Raw genomic sequence first — 16,694 nt, forward strand, 5'->3', positions numbered from 1 at the left:
CCTCTTATGCCCGCATCCGAAGCATTTATGTAAATAACGAGAAGGAGAGGACCCAACACTGATCCTTATGGCACTCCACTGGGCACAGGCCTCAAGACTGAAAAACAACCTTCTACCACCACGATCTATCTACCTCCTTTGAGCCGGTTCTGTATCCAAATGCTTATTTCTCTCTGTATTCCATCAGATCTAACCTTGCTAGTCAGTGTCCCTTGCAGAATCTTGTCGATGAGAAAGGGAGATGACAAGAGACGAGAATTCACTCTCACATCAACAGAGAACCAACTGAGCAGACACACAGGCATTGAGATACACAGAAGCATAGAGAAGCAACAGTAGATTCCCAGGATGAAGCATATCCCGAAATCAGGGTCTGTCCCTGTTGCAAAGAGGAAGTGTGATAACTCTTAGTGAGAGCTGGGATCAACTGGAATGATCAGTATCACCTCTTCGCTCTGTTTATGTCATAACTCCTTTTTTTTGTTTTCTGACTTTTCTTTGCTAACTGTCTGTCCTTCTCGCCTACTCACACTCTAACTCTCCCTTGCTCATTCTCTGTTCCCTTTTTCTGTCATTCTGACTTTTTCTTCCTCCCTCTCTCACTTTTCTCCCTCTTTTACCTCTCCCTCTCTTTCATGGAATCAAACAACATGGAAACTGATGCTTCTGTTCAAACAGTCCGGGCCTAACTTAATTCCAAAGTTAAGCAATCGATCTGCACGCTCGTGGACACTTGCCACGAAATCTTTCCTATCCATGTGTCTTTCGAAATGTCTTTCAAACATTGTCATTGTAACAGCATCAATTTCATTCTCAGGAAGTTGTTTTCACGCATGAACCATCCTTTGTGTAGAAAGAATGTATCTTATGTGTATTTAAAACTCTCTTCTTTCATCTTATAAATGTCCCTATGGTCCTCAAATCCTCCACAATAAAGAAAAGACAATTGTGTCTATACCTCTCATATTTCACAAACTTCTATATGGTCGTCTCTCAAACTCTGGGTCCAGGGCAATAGGCTCCAGCTTATGCAGCCTTTCTTTACCACTTATATATTCCATAGCCGGCAATATCGTGGTAAATCTCTTCTGAGCAATAACCAGTTTGATACTATCCTTCAGATTACAGTACGACTAGAACTGAACAGAGAATTACAGAAGAGGCTTCACCAATGTTCTGTATAACCTCAACATTATTTTCCAACTCCGATGCTGAAAGGACCAAGCACTAATTGTTATAATGCCACAGTCCTCTTTAATCACCCTGTCTAAATGTGATGTAAAATTCGAAGAATTATGTATCGTCAATGAATCATGTATTTCTTTCTTTTCTATAACAGTACCAAAGGTCGTATCATTAATTGTCTCAGCCCTCTCATTGTTTGTTATTTATCCAAACTAAACTTCACCTACCACTTCAAACGCATTTCCTAAATTTATTACGTTCCTTCTGTGAATTTCCCCACTCCATACCCTTGGCCGCTTCTTCGACCCTTCCTTCCAGCCACAAACTGAACCTTCCCAGCCCCTCGCACATCCCTTTCATTCCATCGATCATTTCTTCTAGCCATCAACCAGACTTCCTGAAACTCATCCACTTCAATCAATTCTTCTCATTGACCCTTCCTTCTCGTCACCATCTGGCTTCATTCCACCCATTGAAAAATCACATCACACCATCTCACTATTAGACGAGAAAGGAACGAGGTTAGCTACAAACAGGTGTTATCAATTCGAGAAGGAGTGAAAATAAACAAGACCCCTGGGTTGGGATGCGATTTATCCAAGGATACTCTGGGAAGTTAGCGAGGAGATAGCAGAGCCCGTTTCTTTGATACTTGAGTCGTCAGTGTCTACATGTTTCGTACCAGAGGACTGGAGGATTGCAAAGGTTGTGCCTTTCTTAAAGAAGGGTAGTAAAGATGACCCAGTTAATTATAGAACGGTGTGCCTTACTTCTGTTATATGGAAGGTTTTGGAAAGGATTATTAGCGTTAAGATTAATAATCATCTTGCAAGCAACAATTTGATTTCAGATAGTCAGCATGGTTTAGTCAAGGGTAGGTAGTGTCTCCCAAACCTTATTGAGATTTTTTGAGAAGGTGACCAAACATGTAGATGAGTGAAGGGCAGTTGACGTGGTATACATGGAGTTCAGTAAAGCCTTTGATAAGATTCCACACTCAAGGTTTGTGCGAAGATTTGTAGCTCGGGTGCTCGTTGTTGTGGTTCTGTTCGCCGAGCTGAAAGTTTTTGTTGCAAACGTTTCGTCCCCTGGCTAGGCGACATCATCAGTGCTTTCGAGCCTCCTGCGAAGCGCTTCTTTGATGTTTCTTCCGGTATTTATAGTGGTCTGTCCTTGCTGCTTCCAGTTGACAGTTTCAGCTGTCCGCTGTAGTGGTTGGCATACAGGGTCCAGGTCTATGTGTTTGTTGATGGAGTTTGTGGATGAATGCCATGCCTCTAGGAATTCCCTGACTGTTCTCTGTCTGGCTTGCCCTATGATAGTGGTGTTGTCCCAGTCGAATTCATGTTGCTTGTTGTCTGTGCGTGTGGCTACTAGGGATAGCTGGTCGGGTCGTTTCGTGCTAGTTGATGTTCATGTATGCGGATTGTTAGCTGTCTTCCTGTTTGTCCTATATAGTGTTTTGTGCAGTCCTTGCATGTTATTTTATACACTACATTAGTTTTGCTCGTGTCATGTAGTGTACAAAATACCATGCAAGGACTACACAAAACACTATATAGGACAAACAGGAAGACAGCTAACAATCCGCATACATGAACATCAACTAGCCACGAAACGACACGACCAGCTATCCCTAGTTGCCACACACACAGACAACAAGCAACATGAATTCGACTGGGACAACACCACTATCATAGGGAAAGCCAGACAGAGAACAGCCAGGGAATTCCTAGAGGCATGGCATTCATCCACAAACTCCATCAACAAACACATAGACCTGGACCCTATATACCAACCACTAAGCGGACAGCTGAAACTGACAACCGGAAGCGGCAAGGACAGACCACTATAACTAGCGGAAGAAACATCAAAGAAGCGCTTCGCAGGAGGCTCCAAAGCACTGATGATGTCTCCTAGCCAGGGGACGAAACGTTTGCAACAAAAACTTCCAGCTCGGCGAACAGAACCACAACAAGATTCCACATGGTAGGTTGCTGGAGAAAATGCAGAGGCATGACATTGAGGTTGATTTAGTAGTTTGGATTAGAAAGTAGCTTTCTGAAAGAAGGCAGCATGTGGTGGTTGATTGAAAATATTCAGCCTGAGTCCAGTTAATAGTGGTGTGCCACAGGAATCTGTTTTGGGACCACTGCTGTTTGTCGTTTTCATAAATGACTTAGACGCAGGCATAGGTGGAAGGATGAGCAAGTTTGCAGACGATACTAAAGTCGGTGGAGTTGTCGACAGTTTGGAAGTATGTTGCAGGTTGCAGGGGGACTTGGATAAACTGCAGAGTTGGGCTGAGAGGTGATAAATGCAGTTCCATGTAGCTAAATGTGAGGTGATGCACTTTTGGAATAAAAACAGGAAGGCAGATGACTGGGTCAATTGAAGGTTGATTGGTAGTGTGGATGTGCAGAAGTATCTTGGAGTCTATGTACATAGATCTCTGAAAGTTGCCACCCAGTCTGATCGTGCTGTTCAGCATGCATGCTGTGAAATATGTTTTATTGGTAGAGAGACTGACTTCCGGAGCTGCAATGTCATGCTGCATCTATGCAAAACGCTGGTGCGGCCACACTTGGAATATTGTCTACAGTTCTGGTCCCCATATTTCAGGCAGGATGTGGAAGAATTTGGAAATGTTGCAGAGGATATTTAGCAGGATGTTGACTGGCTTGGAGGGAAGCTCTTATGAGGGAAGACTGAGAGACATGGGAGTGTTCTCATTGGAAAGAAGAAGGCTACGAGGGGATTTGACAGAAACATACAAGACGATCAGAGGATTAGATAGGGTAGGCAGTGGAAGTATTTTTCCTAGGATGATGACGTCAGCTTGTACGAGAGGGCATAACTACAAATTGAGGGGTGATAGATTGAAGAGAGATGTCAGAGGCAGGTTCTTTACGCAGAGAGTGGTAAGGGCGTGGAACGCTCTACCTGCTAATATAGTCGACTTAACCACATTCGGGAGATTTAAACAATCCTGGATGATTTTCGAATAGAGTAGCGGGACGAGCTGAGAGTAGTTCACAGGTCGGCGCAACATCGAGGGCTGAAGTGCGTGTTTTGTGCTGTATTGTTTTACTTTCTATGTTCTACGTTCAGCTTCCTGTATTCAACCAAACCTCAGATCACCACCCTGCCCCCACCCCCTTAATCTGCAGCTTCCCTTCCAAGCACCCCTAGTTCTGAAGAAGGAAGCCGAAGTATTGACTTCGCCACTTCCTGATGCTGATCTGTGCACTTTTAGCCTCATGCTTGCCCCCCTCCCCCGCTTCATGACATGAGCTGCTTTCATCATAGCCAATGCACTTTCACGGACAAATGCCCCATTATCTGTTTTCCCTCACCCTGGTTCACCATCGTCCATCTCTTCGCCTGGTCAAGTGTGTTGTATCTCTGGTTTCCAGCTCCAGGCAGTGTGAACTTCTGGGCCTCAATTTCTGTCCTCAGCAAATGCATACAGTACCTTTCCTTCACGAATGTCAGCTCTGCAAAAAAAAAAATCACTGTTGCTGAAATATTAGCTCTGCTTTCTTTCCACTGATGCTGCCAGACCTGAGATTTTCCAGCAATTGTTTCTTCTCTATCCCTGTCTCGCTCTACCTCTCTATCTCCATCTCTGTCCTTTTCTCTCGCGAGCGTTTTCTCTCTGCTTGTCGTCACTGTCTTCCTCTCACTCTCTGCCCGTCTTTCTCGCGCTCTCCCTTGCTTTGACTCTCTGTTTCTGTCATTTTCTCTTACACTCCCTTTCTTTGCCTGTTTTTCTCTCCTTCCCAGTCTTTCTCTCTGTTTTTTGTCTTTCTGCCTGTTTGTTTTCTCTCTGTCCTTCTCTTTCTCTGTCTGTCATTCTCTCTGTTTCCCCTTCCCCAAACTCTTTTTCTCCATCCCTAATATCGGCATCTCTCTCTCTGTCCCTAACTACTTTTCTCTTCCTCTCTCACCTCCCCTTTTCCCTTTCTCTTTTTGTCTCTGTCAGACCTGAAAGCGCCAGCACAATATTTCAGCCGCTAAATATATTTGCCCAATTACACTCACTTGCTAAATGTAGGCCCTTCTCCAAATATTTGCCCCGCCAAATCCCTCCCTTGCAAATATTGTGCTGTTCCGCACTCCCTGGGACAGAGTCTGTGTGTACACCTACAGGCTTGTGACTGGATGCTTTATTTCATTGCAATGTCCCTGATGAAGAATTACAAAAGCTTCACGTCACAGAGGGAGCCCTTTCAGACGTCAATGATCCTGGTTCTGTCTGGATCCACAGAACATTTGCCTGAACATCCTCAATGACAACCCCGCTGGAACGGATGCTTAGCCCTATCTCACGCTCTGCCTGACGTGCTCTTCGACTCCATTTTGTTCTGCAACAGTCCCTCCCTCTTTCCCCTCATGCCCACTTCAAATCTTCCCTCTCTCCCGGGTGCTACTGCCCCTTATCTGTCTCCCATTTCCCCCCTCAGGAACGCAGGGGTATGGGCACTTTCCCTCTCCACTCACAAACACACAGCAGCTTGGAAAATATCACGGGTAGTACATGCAGAGGCCAACTGGACTTTTGACTAAACACTTTAATGCACATCAAGATCCCAGTCTGCAGCAAACTGCTGAATGGGTCTACACAGATATTAAGATTATTTTTAAACAGAGTAATTTGAAGTTGCGGTCACATGGCACAGCACAAAAGTGTAAACTCATTGTTTGCCAATAACTGCTAATTGGTGATACAATGTGATTGTCAGTGGGCTCTTAATGCAGTTACCCAGGCAATGATCCAGGGGCAGGGCTTAAAATTCCATCAGACAGATGGTGACATTTGATTTCAATCCGTGTCTGGCATGAAGGGTCAAATGGAAGTCATGAATATATTGTTAATTGTTGAAAATAAATATCTGTGTCACTTATACTCCTTACCTGGTCTGGCCTATGTCTGATTCCAGATCCACAGCAATGTAATTGACGCTCAACTGCTCTCTGAGAAATTCAGAATGTCAATAAATGCTGGCCTAGTCAGTGAAGCCCGCATCCCATGAATGAATTTTTAAAATATGAATATTACATGTCACTCTCACGTTGAATGTGCATCAGAGAAATATTACACAGATTATAAACTAAAGGATCAGAAGGAAATTAACAAAAACATTTTAAGACTTCAGTAAATAAAATGGAGCAGGAGTAATAGGCTATGTGTTGTAACTGGATGACTTGTGATCTATCGTGTCCCATCGTTGCTCATATTGCGTCTGGTAATGGGGCAGGATTCAGTATCGACTTATAACTAAAATGTCTACTCAGAAAAAGCAATTATATCATGACAGAATATAATCTCCAGTTTTGGACGAAGAAACCTGGGCCAGAGTCAAATGTATTAAACTTAAATAATGAAAATTAGAATGAGTTGACACCCGGTTTAACAAATGTGAATTGGGTAGATAGATTAATGGAATGACAGCAACTGAAGTTCAATACTGAAAAGGTGCTACACTGTGCAAGGGTCAGTGCTGAGGGAGCAGCACATTGTTTGAAGATCAATACTGAGGAAGTGCTGCACAGCCAACGGTCAGTAAAAGGGGAGAGTCCCACTGCTGGAGAGTAAAAGATAAATTGACGCACTTTTGCAGTGTCGGTGCTGAGGGATTGCTGCAGTTTTGGCAGGTCAGTAATGAGGGACCACGTACTGTTTAAGGGCCGGTATTGAGGGAATGCCACATTTTTGAAGGGTCGGTATTGATGTAGTGCCACAATGCCAAAATATCAGGACAGAGGGAGTGCTATAGTGTCCCAGGGTCGCTCACCATATATGGTATATTTCCACTCCAGGAGGTTCTGATTAAGTCTTCTGTCACTGCTTTGTCAAACAGTGTGTTCCTTACCGTAAGCAATTCATTGTGTCTGCCTCCCTCATACACGCAGGCCGCACGTTCCAGCGAATTAGCATTAATGCAGCTTGGCTTAATTCAGAGAAACGACATATAGACTCAAGAATTGATTAACTGTGCTGATAAAAATGAGCATTGCTTGATTAGTCAGATTTCATTCCGATCAGGCCATGTGCCCACCATTGGCAAAGGAAGCTCATTGTCCAATGAACACCTAGCACTGTGTCCAAGGCTTCATTGAAGAAACGCATGTCGCTAACTACACACTGACAAATACAACAAACCCATGTTCTGCTTCAGGGAAAGCAACGGCCCAGACAATTTAGAAATGGAATTCAATCACATAACAACAAACATTCAAACAGAAGTTAGGTCTTGATTCGAATTCCCCAATTTCTCGATAGTTTTGTAGAATTACATGTAACATCCTTAGGACAAACACACTTCATTCTGAACGCACGCCGAAAGGAGCGTGCTGAGGGGGCAGCGGGGTATCATTTTGGAAAGGACAGGGCAAATTTAAAAAGAATATGGAAATTGGAGAACAGCCAAATTCTGAACAGTACTACGAGAGAGGAGACATTGATATTAAGAACTGGGAGGCGAAAGTCCCTCAGCCGTGGCTGACAAAGGATGTTATCAGCTTTAAACAAAAATGCTTTCAACTGAGCTCAACCATATTTCTTAACTCACTCCCTAATCCACTCCACTTTCCTAACTCCTTCTGCTGTTTAAGATGATGTTGTACTTTACCTGATTGAAGTTTTTAAATTGACATTTCCCTCCATGGCTTAGTATGAACTGTATCTTATTCGCCATCTTAAAGCTGTTGGTGAGTACCTGCTGCCTATGGCGGTAGCAACCCTATAGCACTGAGTGTTTATGATATAGTGGTGCAGTTAGTTGATTCCAGTTAATAGTATTGTACAGTTTACTGGGGTAATGACAGACTTGCAAGTAAATGTCATCTTCCAGTGAAAATGTATTCCAGGTATTTTCTTGCTGGTGATGAAGGTGATTGGCTGTGGAGCCGAAACATTATTAGTCCGAATTGCTACGATTCACTGAATATTATTTCTTATTTTGAGTTTGATTCCCACTCATAGTTTATTTGAATTTTCATAAAGCGAGATATTATGAACACTGGCAATTAGAAATAGCAACAAAGGCTGCTGGAAAATCTCAGCAGGCCGTGTATCATCTGTGGAGAGATGAAGTAAGAACTAACGTATCAAATCGAAAGTTACAACCGGAACAGATTCACTAAAAACAGGTTCAGAACGACAGTGTTTTCTAGAATTTTACTACTTCATGATGTTAACTTGCTTTGACGAAAGCTTAAGAACCAAGGTCTGAAACAGCTCAAGAAAGCAGCATAGGGCAACATTAGACTCAAGGTTAGAAGTTCTGCCTTAACAATCCAGGGATATGAGAGTCAATGTGCCTCTTTATGAGGCACGGACACGATGGATTCAGTTTCCTATTTCTGCTCCTTAAACATTCTGTAATACTATGGTCAAATATAAGAGGTTGGTCCATGAAGGTAAACTCATGATGTTCAAAGCCAGCTGAAGGTTGGATTGAAGCTGGGTGCAAAGGCCACTTGGCCTGTCCTATCAATATTTCATGGATTTTATTTCTTGTCCAGTATACTTTCGAAATACACGCAGTTTAATTCTTTGAGAAACATATCAACCTTCCGCTTACCTTCCACTTCATTTGTTTCTTGTTGCAGATAATGATGGTTTCCATGAACTGCAGTGATTAGCTCGCCAGAATTACACATTCTCTGTTTCTTTTTCCTGTGCTATTTCCTGGTCAAATAGCGAGGTACTACTCAAACTGGGAAACGAAAATAATCACTGAGTACTGCTAAATACTTCTGTGGAGACCGGGCGAGGGGGTCTTAAAATAACACGTCTATAAATGCATAACTCCACAAACTTGAAGTTCTTACCGTCCAGAACTCCTGAGTTCATCATTTCGATTTCAAATTCAAACGTTCATCCTTTCCAATCTAGCATTCAGAGATTGTTTTTGATAGAAATGCTGCACAACCTCGAATAAAATGTAACTTATCAAATCGACAAATATCCTAACAATAGTCTGTTTTATATATTATCGGTTGTTTTACTTTTAAAACTAAATGTGTAGCAATATGCGCGGTCCAGTAGTGGTCATGGACCTGTAAAATATTGATGATCCCAGATCAGATACTGCGTCCATCCCTTTCTCTATTCTGCCGCCACTAAATACCTCCCTGTCCTTGCATCCTCCTCTCATCTTCACATCCCTCTCTTTCTCTATAAACTCCTCCTCCAGCCCCTACATCCCCAACCGTCTCCATAACCTGCTTCAGCACTTACACCACTCCCTGGTCTGTAATTCTTCTCTAATTCATGTATTCTCCTCCATCCACTACAATGCCCACCAGTCTCTTTAACCTGCTCCAATCCTTACACCACTCCAAGTCTGTGATCCCCCTTAATTCCTGTAAGCAATGTAACCTCCTCCAGCCCCTACATCCCCGCGACTATGTGAAAACTGCTCAAGCTGTTACACCACTTCCAGTTATTGAACCCTCCCCTAATTCCTGTAATCAATGTAACCTCCTCCAGCATCTGCAAACGTCGTTATCTTGTACCAACCTTTAGACCAACACAGTTCCCAGTGTTTGTGATATCCTTTATATCTGACGCACTTCCTCTAGTCTTGAATGTTCTCCACAGGTTAAAAAAGTTCTTTGTCTAATCTCCTCGAACCCCTGCACTCTTCTAAAGCTCTGTAATTGTCTTCAGCTCAAACGGATCTCCCTACCTCTCTCAACCCTCTAACCCTGTATTTCGCTATGGCTTCATGCATCCTCAACTCACCATCCTATCTCTGTAGTCTGCTTCAAGCATGTACAGCTAGCGTATGTCTCCAACCTACTTCAGATTCCGACACTGCTCCCTGTTACCACACCATACTCGGGAAACTCCGCAACCCTCCTTATCTCTTTAACTTGCTCCACTCCTGACATCTCTCAATATCTGTGTAATATCCTCCAACAGCCACATCCCTCCCTTTCTGTCGAAGCACGTCCACCATGTCCTTCGATCCCTAGCTCCGTAATGTGTTCCACTTCTGACATCCTTCTATATCTCTATAATATCCTCCAGCAGCTATATCCCACCTAATATGTGGAATTACGTCCACTATCTACATTGGCCCCGAGCTCTGTAACATCCGTCATTCCCTACACTCATCCTTAACTTTGTCATCCTTTCCCACCATGCTGACTCCCGTAGCTTGGTAAAATCCTCCAGACCAAGAGCAGTCCCAAACAGGTCGATGAAGATCGAGCAGTGGATGTGGTGTATATGGACTTCGTCAATGCATTTGCTAAGGTTCTCCAATGTCGGCTCATTCATAAAGTAACGAGGTATGGGATACAGGGAGATTTGGCTATCTGCATTCAGAATTGGTTGGCTGACAGATGGCAGAGAGTGGTTGTAGATTAAAAGCATTCTGCCTGGAGGTCTGTCTTGAGTGGGGGTCGCGATGGCTCTTTTCTTGTACCTATGGTTTTGCAGTTTTTATAAATGACTTGAATGAGGAGGTTGGGGGCGGGTTAGAAAATTTGCAGATGTCACAAAGGTTGGGGGTATGTCGATAGTTTCGAGGGTTACTGCAGGCTGCAACGTGACAAAGACAGGATGCAGAGTTGGACTGAGAAATGGCAGATGGAGTTCAACCTGGATAAATGTGAAGTGATGCATCTTGGAAGATCGATCTCGAATGCTGAATATATAATTAAGAACAGGATTCTTTATATTGCAGAGGAGCAGAGGGATCTGGGTGTGTATGTACATAGATCCCTCAAAGCTGGCACCCAAGTGGATCGGGTTATTAAGAAAACATATGGCATCACTAACAGGCTGATCGAGTTTAAGAGCCGCTGGATTTTCCTACACATGTGCAAGTCCGTGGTGAGACTACGTTTGGAATATTGTGTCCAGTTCTGGTCGCCCTACTATAAAAATGATTGAGAGGCTTTGGAGAGGGTGCAAAGATTTTTTACCAGGATGCTTCCTGGACTGGAGGGTTTGCCGTATGAAGAAAGTTTGAAAAACCTCGGACTTTCCTATCTGGAGAGAAGGAGGACGAGAGGAGACCTGATCGAGGTGTACAATTTAATTAGGCGAATAGAAAGAGTCAATAGCCCGAGACGTTTCACCAGGGCAGGATTGACGGTACGAGGGTTCATAATTTTATGATATTTGGGCAAAGGTGTTGAGGAGATGTCAGAGTTTGGTTCTTTATGCAGAGAGTTGTAAATGCATAGAATGCGTTGCCAGTGGCGGTGGAAGAAAAGTCATTTGGGACATTTAAGCGACTGCTGGACAGGCACTGGAGAGCACTGAGTTGAATGATGCGTAGGTTAAGATATTATGCTTTGCATTAGGGTTGAATCTCAGCACGACATCGTGGTCCAAAGGGCCTGTTCTGTGCTGTATTTTTCTATTTTCTATGTTCTAAACTAAACCTTTCTTCATCTACACTTTGATCGCATTCTCTCCGAGACAGATCAGCCAGAGACCCGGTCTGTGCAGTGACCTTGCCTTCTCTGTGTTTCTTCGTGCAGCCTCGTGTCTCTGACTAAGCTAGCTTGCAAACTGGCTGAGATGTGTGATCACTCTCTGTCATGTACACAGTGAAATCAGAATTGTTATGTTGGGTCATGCTTTGACCAGTCCAGTTCAAGAGGCCTCACTGCGATCGAACAGGGAGTTACTAAAACCATCACTTGATAGGCTGGGAATGTGTTTCACTGCAGTATTAAAGTTTGAGAGGATGTGGATACATTTAATAGCAGTTGTCTTTTTCCTGGGATGGGAAATGCAAGGTTAGGAGGCACATTGTTAAGGTGGGAGGAGAAAGATTTGGAAAACGCAAGTGTGGCAAATGTTTTCGACAGAGGGTGGTTCTGGTGTGGAATGAATTTCCTAAGGAAGTGGTAGATGTTGTTTAAATTACAATGTTTTAAAGATATTTGGCTAAGTACATGAAAAAGAAAGGATTGAAGGAATCTGGGCCAGCGGCAGGCATGTGTGAATATTTTTAATTGAGATTATGCTCAGCATGGACTGGTTGGATCAAAGGGTCTGTTACTAAGTAGCATAGCTCTATGACACTATGTTGATATTCCAGAATGTTTCAGAGCTGTTTCAAACTGAGACAACAGGGTGTACGGAGAATAGGCAGTAATGTCGGGTTTCATTGCGCCTTCTCGACAGCCTGTTGCGTTGGGTAAATCACCGCCATTGACAAAGCAGCGAGAGATGGCAGCCTCCGACAGTCTGAGGTGGTCGTGGGAGGTGTCGCTCACAGTGTGTCCATTCAACGTTTGACGGCGAATGTGGTATCGGCAGTGAATACACGGGTCCTCCCTGTAAACAATGTGAGAGTTGCAAGCTGACCGAAACAACAGGCCATGATTTGGATCAGAGGTCTAAAAGTGGATCTAAATACCTTTATTGGCATACAAGTTATACCTTAAGATGGTGGTACTTCACTTGCCTTTTAGCATTCTTTAATTTCCGCTGTTGCTGTTTATTTAATTCAGGTTTTGTAACCAAAATGGCGCCAGAGAATGCTGTCTGCGTACAATTTTCAGTGTCATCATGTATTCTGATAGTTGAGCATCCATGACAATAAAACCTAATTTGAGTTCTAATTCTAACATCAATCCTGTCTGGTGGCAATTAGGTTAATTGAGCAGTGACATTATTTCCAGTCCATGGACAAACATACTCACATATATTTTAATTCTTATACATCATATTGAAAACAATGGATGGCAATGACATTAGATAATTCAGCAAGACAACATTTATAACTGGAAAGTAAGGTTTTGAAGTGCTGGCTTCGAGCCTATCCCCACACGACAGGTGACGGGAATTCTTCTCAGGCAAAGCGTCCTGAGCCTGCTCCTGACCAAGTTCTCGTCCCCCATCACCTTCAGATCAGAACGTTCGATATTATACCCGTACACCAGCAGGAATCAAACGTTGTTGGATGAGTGTGCAACTGCTCACTTTGGGTGTCACTGCGTTCTCCGAATGCTTGTGTTACCCAACAGTGACACGAGTGATAACAATATTATTCAAATACAATTAGAGCTTTAATTCTGGTTTCAGAACACACTCTGCTGCAATGACAGTTACGGATTTGCTGCACTGTTAGCATAGGCACGATGTTTTATTACTCTGGAACACAACGCTGACAAAGCGTGGATAATGAGTGATTTAGGTACATCTGAGATACAAGTGTCGATCAATTTTCAGGCTCGTGCTCGTTTGGGACGTTGGCTCAGCAGTTAGTCCTGGGGCCGCACACCATGAAAGACCCGCGTTCGACCTCATTCTGAGGTAGCTCTTTGTTTGGAGTGTGCATTTTTTCTTCGTTCCTATCAGGCGCTCCAATTTCCAAAGGGTCTGGCTTTTGATTGGATACTCTTAAGAGGATCGGTGCGGACCTGTTTAGCTGAATGGCTTTTTTCAACACTACGGGACTCCATGATTTTGCAAAGTTATTCCTGCTTCCTGCAGCAGGGGCATTATGACTTGCTACATGGACGAAGTACTTCCTGAAATTCCTCTATGAAAATCCTTCACAGTGCAGAAACAGTTCAAAGAAAATTTAGCCAAAACTTCTTTCTGAACGATACATTTTAACATGGTTAAACTGAGATTGAATGGAATGCACCAATTGCCCAGCCTCTCCTTTCTTGCTGTCGCTGTCTCTCGCTCACTCACTCACTCACCCGCTCCACCTGAAAGATTCTGCCACATGTTTATACACGAAACAATTTTACACATTTATCTGAACTATCCTGCAGTTAGAAGCTTCATCGTAAAAATAATTTGTTCAGAAGTGTTTGCTGAAAGGTAAGTGGTTTTACTAACTGCATCAACTCTGGGATATCCACTTAACACCTACAGAAAAAAAAATAGACAACTTCCGGTCTGGGATATCTTCTGAAAATATGTTGAGGGTGCCTTGAATGGTTCAAAACAAAACAAGCCTCTGCAGAGCTGGTAGGCCAGAGATTCCCGTTCTCTTTTCAGAGTCTGGTGCCGGATTTTCAGTTCAGTTACTTTTTCGTTTAAGACCTTGGAGTTGTTTGAAATCATTGAATGCATTGCTTGATCGTTTCGGAGACCATTTACGAGTTCATTACGTGTCTGCATGTCTGGAGTCACTGTTTAGCCAGACCAGGTGGTGAAGCAAATTTGTATTTATATGTCGAGATTTTTATGACTTGTTTTAAACTTCCACCGGCTGCAAGAGCATTTGTCTGGTGTGAATAGGTCATCCAGTAGCATTTCCACAATAGCACCATCGCCACTTTCAGGCATACTGCAACCTGCATTGACCAAATTATTTCTGTGTAACTGCTTTTTGTTAGCTCTGTCAGAGAACTTCCATCAATTTGATTACTGCAAATAAGCTAAGGGGTGCGATTTTCGCAGGCAGCACTTCGGGGACTGGACATAGTTGAGAAGTTTCCACATTGCCAGGTAGACGTCAGCTGGAACGAATTGGCAGCCACAGGTCACGACTTGTTGCGCAACACAAGTTTTCTGTTCTCTCGCAGGAATGGTGTCATGGCCCACTTTCTTTGCCCTGTCCATTGCGTTCAGTAGTTTCTTGATGTCCTGTGCAATGATTCGAATTGGTTCACAACAGGTATCTTTGATTCTTATGATTTCAAGACGACAATGGCGTGGACTATTGACTAAATTCCTCTGACCTAAGATAGTGGAAATACTTCTGTTATGTAGTTTACACTGACGTGCTGCACTCTTTCATCATGGCAATGGGGAATGTTTGTGAGTTAGTTAGTTAGTTGTCCATCACCGTTTATGACTGAATGCGACAGGACTGTGTGTCTTCTTACCTTGGGATCATTTCACCCTCCCTATAGGCGTTACTGCTGCTGCTTCAAACGCAAGCAGTCAAGCTTCAACGGGTTGTCATTATTGTTAGTTATGTGTGGTGTTGATCCTGGGCATGTTCACGCACACTCGACAATGCACCATAGTTCGATTGGTTAGAATGGTCGAATGTCGGGCTACCCAGTGATCCATCTTCTCAACTGTCCAGTTTCGACATTTTTTTTCTTCAGTCTTCCAGAATCCATATTTCATCCTTTTATTTAGAAATAGTTCAGAATGTGTTTTGGGGAGAAAGGCAGCATGTCTGGCAGCACCTGCGAAGACAGAGAAACAGTTAACACATCGATTTAAAGGGTGACATTTCGTTAGGAATGAAAGAGATTGAAAATGGGCTTTTTAATACTTTGACAAAGGTAGAGGGCAGTTTTGGAAACAATGGGTGGACAACCAATGTTTTTCACTGTGGTGAAAGACAAACAGATGTGAAATTGGTGGAAATTAAGGTGTTAATTGGAAATTGCTTTCTCTCTATTAAGTACACGATAAACAAGAAAATGAAATTTTACCCGGGCTTTGTTTTCCTTCATTACAACTTTGCAGCAGCCCGGGATTGAAATGCTTTCACGAAAGCAAGACAGATTATTGAAATGGGAAGCAGTTGAAACGTCAGGATTATTTCTACAGAATATGTGCAAGTGATCCTTAAAGAAGTCTCTGTTTGGTCTCGCTTAATGTTAATGAGACTGTATTGTGAGCAGCAATCAGCCAATAAGATTAATACAATACAATTGAAATGCTGCTTCACCTGGAAGGTGTGTTTGGTGCGTTGGACAGTGAGGGGGAAGAGGTGAATGGCTAAGTGTTGCAGCAACTGCAGTTGCATGGGAAGGTGTGATCAAGGATTGGGAATTTTTCGGGGTGATGGAGCAGGCGATGTAGTGTTGGCAGTGGGCAGGAGGGAGAGCTGCGTTTGCTGGTGCTCTGCTGCTGGAGTTTGCCGAAGTGATTCAATTACCCTTACTGTGGAAACAGGACATTTGGCACCACATGTCCACAGCAACCCTAGAATAGCAATCTGCACAGACTCAATCCTCTGAGTAATGCACTCATGGCCAATTCGCCTAACCTGCACATCTTCGGACTTTGAGAGCAATCCAACTCAGATACAGGAAGACTGCGAAAACTGCATACAGACAGTCGCTCGAGACGGGAATTGAACGCAAGTCACTGACAGTGCAAAGCAACAGTGCTAACCACTGAGTTACCTTGCTGCCAAGTGTTGGAGGATGATTCGTCCGATGTGGAATCGAGTGTAGTGGGAAGTGGTGGATACGGGATCTCTCTCTTTCTTCTGGAAAGGAAGGGAAGGAGTAACGGCAGAAACACAGATAATTAGTCAATCACATTTGAAAGCCCTATCCAATGGATTTGGTTTGATCGATAAGGAGGTTATATTAAAGGCTTCCATCTGGCATGTGGAATGCATTCTGGAATCCATATGATGGATATGGAGAAACTGGGGTAATGGAGTCATCTCCACTCTCATTGTAGAGCCACATAGGAATGTTACCTCTGAATATTTCAAAAGAACCAGTCTCCTCAATGGCAGCTTTTCGTACGATGCCTTAATGAAAGGAGAGTGTGACAAGAGACACAGAGAAGTTAAGTAGATATCCCATAGAAC

Source organism: Hemiscyllium ocellatum, chromosome X, assembly GCF_020745735.1.
Source record: "Hemiscyllium ocellatum isolate sHemOce1 chromosome X, sHemOce1.pat.X.cur, whole genome shotgun sequence".
Lineage (NCBI taxonomy): Eukaryota > Metazoa > Chordata > Chondrichthyes > Orectolobiformes > Hemiscylliidae > Hemiscyllium > Hemiscyllium ocellatum.